The sequence below is a fragment of the Vicia villosa genome, unplaced genomic scaffold, assembly GCF_029867415.1.
Source record: "Vicia villosa cultivar HV-30 ecotype Madison, WI unplaced genomic scaffold, Vvil1.0 ctg.000795F_1_1_3, whole genome shotgun sequence".
NCBI classification, from domain to species: Eukaryota; Viridiplantae; Streptophyta; class Magnoliopsida; order Fabales; family Fabaceae; genus Vicia; species Vicia villosa.
In genome coordinates, this window is record NW_026705353.1 from 74878 (window position 1) to 80040 (window position 5163).

A 5163-nucleotide genomic window follows, 5' to 3' on the forward strand; every position below is an offset into this window, starting at 1 on the left:
GCTACTTAGGGAACATAAGAACTACATGGTTCCCTCAGGCCAAAAGGCGGGGTGTAATTCTTCAAGAATGGCACTCGTTTGAATTGCCACACACAAAGTATGGGTTATCCAAACGATTGAGCTCAACCAACAGAAAATAGCCATAGAGACAATGATCTTGACGAAGAATGGCTCTGTACCCAATCCACACTAGAGAGAGAAAGTGAGGCTTCTTCTGGGGATGTATATTACCTTGTGACTTTGGAGCACAAATAAACTTGGCTTATGCATGTTTGATTTTTTTCATGGCGTAATGCTCCATATTCATGGAAATGCTACGCATTTTTTGTAGATGCAAGGTGAATGCAATGATTACTATATGCAGAGATGACGAGGGCCCTTTAGAGAATATTCCGCTGACTTGTAAATCGAACTTCATCTCTGACCTCGGGAGAGGTAAACACCAAGGAGAATCCCCTTAGTGTTAAGAACTCTGTGGGGGGGCCAGTAGACATTGGACTTTAACTTGCAAGATATACTTCTTCGTTGTTGACTTGAAGAATAATTTCTGACTTCTTACCATGTGCCATAGCTCGGAAAATTTTTGCCATGAGGAGATTCCCTCGATTCACCATGTTGGGGATGAGAAATCCGGATAAGGAATTCTTTATGGGATGAGTGGAACAACTCCGAGGAGAAATAAACTCCTATTCTTGGGGAGAGAATGAATTCTCAGGAGAAATAATCTCCTATGCTTGGGGAGAGACTTTTCAAGGAGAAATAAACTCCTATGCTTGAGGAGAGACTTTTCTAGGAGAAATAAACTCCTATGCTTGGGGAGAGAGTAACTTGTTGGGGAAAAGCATTATGATACTTATCAACTCCGTGATGGTCAACTGCACTTTACAAGTGAACGGTGGTTCCCAAAAGGTTGTGCCCCAGGCTGCCTGACTTACGAAGAGATTTGGTTTACGAAGATATTTGCCTCGAAAGGATCCTTACACCACAATTACTTAAGATAATTTTGCTTCAGCATATTCATACATTTGAGATATTCTTTCTCTTGATCAACAGATCCTTAAAGAGATTTTTCGAATCTCGATGTAGCTGCCCCAGATTGACTGAATTTTGAGAGAGTTGTCTTGACATCAGTGCCTCAGATTGATTGACTTCACAAGGGAGATTCCTCGTCATGATTGTCCCTGATTGATTGAATTTTGAGAGAGATCTCTCGACATCACTGCCCCTGGTTGGATGAGATCAAGAGAGAGATTCCTCGACTTGATTGACCCAGATTAATTGGATTTGTGAGGTCAATCCTCGATTTGATTGCCCCTTGATTGGTTGAACTCACGAGAGAGATTCCTCGTCGTGACTACCTCTGATTATGTACATCTTATCATAACCCTCAAGTTCTACTTCCCTTAAGATCAAACAAATTGTCGGAGCAACTTTATCCTACTCACTGGAGTTTTCAGATCTTTCCTCAGGATACTTAATCAAAAAGCATCTACTCAACAAAGTATTCAGATTTCTCCCCTCAGGGTAGTCAATCAAATAAGGTATCAACTGATTTGCTCAATGAAGCATTCAACCTTTTCCCCTCAGGGTAGCCAATCATGGAGAGTATCAAACTGATCAGGCTTTACGGAATTCTCAGGCACTTGTCCCTTGTATAACGCCCGAAAATTCGAGTATTTGCTTAATTTAGACGTTTGGAGTATTTCGTGAAATTTTCGTATTTTGGGACGATTTAGCCGGTATTAGTTTGGGATAGCGGATCGACAATTAATCGAGATTTTTAATATTTTAGTATAAGAAATATTATTAGAGTGTCGGGTATTATTTTAGGAATTTTCTTAATAAATAAAATTAGACCGTAAAATAAGAGTTAACGAGTAAATCGGAAGTTTTTAATAAAATAAAATTAATTGGGCTGAATGTTGTGTTGCCCGTGTGAATTAGTTGGCCCAAAGTGGAATTAGTGAGGTATACCTTAGGTTAGAACACTCATTATCATAACACAAATTTTTGAAGAAATAGAACGTAGAGGAAGAAATTAGGAGAAACCAGTGCACGTGGGGTTTGCCGAGCAGAAGAATATTTGGGGATTTTCGGTCGGGACGATTCAGAGCAACCTTCGATCCAAAGGTAAGGGTTAGGTTCTTGCTCTATAAATGGGGAAATGATGAATCGTATGTGGGGTTTAGGGAATTAATAATTGTCTCTGTGTGTTTGTATGATTTTAGTGTCGGTATTGTTATTGTGTGAAGTTTTCTGTGAACCGTTTATGAAGATTGGTTGCTCTGTGATTATTTGTTGATTTTGTATTGTCTGTGAGTTGGAATGAATTGAATTTATATTCGATGATGATGAATTGGTATATTTGGTATTGTGAATTGGTTTGGTGACATTGCGATGATAAATTTCCTGGGATTGGAATTGTTTCTGAGTTGAATTGATAACACGATTTTATATAGTATATTTAGCTTAAAATCCATAAGTATTATTAGCATTTTTCTTTAATTGTATTGTTTTATTGTGATATTATGCGGGTATTTGCGATGTTTCAGGTTTTACGCTCATATTGAGACTATTTGTGAAAAGGAAAGAAATGGAGCCAAATTCATTGCTATTTAGGCCTAAAAGATGAAAAAAAAAGGGTGCTGAAGTAAGAAAGGGGTGCAAGGAAGACCCAATTGTGCAAAGTGAAAGTCCAGCCCACGAAGGAACCATTTGCGCGTGGCCCAACTCGTTCTAGCACATGGAGACGCACGTCTCCAACGTCTCTCTGCCACGTCAACAAAAGGAGACGCCCGTCTCCAACTGCCCCCTAGATCCTCTCCACTTGAGACGCACGTCTCAAGTCGTTCAACAAGTCTTCCCCAAAAAGTGGAGATGCACGTCTCCAATTCTAAGTCAAGAACTCCCTCTTTTCACGCATCGTAACTGCAAAGCCTCCCCTATAAAAGGAGGCTGATACTTCAGTGTAAAGGGTCCGAATTCCTGCTAACGAAGTGCTGCCAAATTTATTCTTCAAGCATTTATTTTCCTGCCTTTCATTTAACTGCTTTCATTTTCTCACAACAATTTCTACACCGGAAATTATTGTGAACCTTTTATAGATCTAGCCTTACGTTAGATTTATTTTTTACCTTCCTTGTTTTAATTCCTGCCAAATAATTTCCGAAGAACGATCCAGCCAACCTGTGGTGGAAGTTCGAGTACTTCAAGATTCAATTTATTTCAGATTTATTTAATTCAGATTTATTATTTATCTCTTTAATTATTATTATTATTGCATGATATATTGTATGCCATTTAACATGCCTTTTATATGAACCAAATTAATTTATGCATGTTTAACCGTATTAATATGTCTGGCTAATTAATTAAGATATCGGTATGTAAAGTAAGTTAACCGTGGGATCCGAAATAAATTGGCTTAATTATGTTTTATTAAATATCACTTGATTTTGGTTTGTATGTCTAATTTAATTAGCGAGTCTTAAAATCAATAGAGCGGAAGTTTGAGGTCTTACGACGGTCAAAAGTTAAAATCAATAGAGCAAAAGTTTGAGATCTTTAACTGGATAGTAGACATGGGACATTAGTTTTAAGGATGGCGAAATCGTATTAAAACTAATTAGAACTTATTTATTTTCAAAAAGTGTTTTTAAACCCGACACGGGATGGCGAAAGCGTACGTTAGGGATATTAGCATGATCCGAGTCAACAGAGCGAGAGTTTAAGATTAGGAGATTTAAGTAGATAACGACTTCATAAAACAAGCATTTTATTAACTATGATGTTTCCAAAAAGCTTTTCTAAATCTAATGGGATGGCGAGAGCGTACATTATGAGTTTGGAGAGTAGTCTAAATCAACAGAGCGAGAGTTTGAGAGGAGGACTTTTAATCAATAGAATTAATAAAGAATTTTAATCGAATTAATGCATTAGCCAATGGACCTTCGGATCACCTAAGTTAAATGAAATACATACTGATATCCGTCTATTATTATATTTCTTAGAATTCACAATCACATTCCCTTAGAAACAACCAGAAAAAATATTAATAGCCTTAGCTATACATTGTAACCTTAGATAACGGTAGATCGATTCATAGACCCTATGGATTCGATATCTTTTAAAACTACACGACACGACTATGCACTTGTAGTCATCAGATTTATAGACACGTAAAGTCGCGATCAAGTTTTTGGCACCGTTGCCGGGGACTATTTAAGTCGATATCGTAACTCACTGTTACACCATAGAGACTAGGGCAATTCTTTCCTTTCTTTTTGAACGATTGTATGCCAAATACTCGTTCTCAAGGAGGAGATTTAATACAACGAATTAACGAGATCAAACGTTTTATTAATGTCAACCGTCGAGCTCGCAATCTTCCCGAAGTAGTACCAATTCCGATTAATCAGGAATTGATCTTTACTGATCAAATTAATCAAATTACCCCGAAGTTAGAGATGGCTGCTATTCGTCCTCTTAGAGACTATGTCGCTCCTTCACGCGCTGAACCGCACTCAAGTATCGCACCACCTGCAATTGAGGCAAACAATTTCGAACTGAAACCTTCGCTGGTACAAGCTGTTCAACAGAACCAATTTTATGGAAGCCCTACAGACGATCCTAACCTCCATTTATCCGTGTTCGTGCAATATGCCGACACTGTCAAAGCTAACAACGTTAGTTCCGAAGCTATTCAATTACGCCTCTTTCCTTTCTCCTTTAGAGATAGAGCTAGAGTGTGGCTTCAATCCCTGCCCTCTATTTCCATAACTACATGGGACAAACTGAAGAGAGTATTCTTAGCTAGATATTTTCCGCCTAGCAAAACTGCTATGCTAAGAGGTCAAATCAACGGATTTACCCAAAAAGATAACGAATCACTCTTCGAAGCTTGGGAACGATACAAGGACATTCTTAGACTATGCCCTCATCATGGACTCGAACCATGGCTGATCATCCATACTTTCTATGGTGGTCTACTTTATAACACTAAAATGACTATAGATGCCGCTACTGGCGGAGCATTAATGGACAAACCCCATGATGAAGCATACAACCTCATAGAGAACATGGCACAAAACCATTATCAATGGGTAGGAGAGCGAGCTACTCTAGAGAAAACCCAAACCAAAGGAGGAATGTACGAAGTAAGTG

The 5163-nt window shown here is 38.4% G+C and overlaps 1 non-coding gene across 1 annotated transcript; it reads right to left on the minus strand.

Moving 5' to 3' along the window:
• Window positions 1-4841: 4841 nt before the first annotated feature.
• Window positions 4842-4948, minus strand: LOC131631264 (small nucleolar RNA R71). The gene has a single exon (XR_009292642.1). It is a non-coding gene; the product is annotated as a small nucleolar RNA R71 (small nucleolar RNA).
• Window positions 4949-5163: the final 215 nt, after the last annotated feature.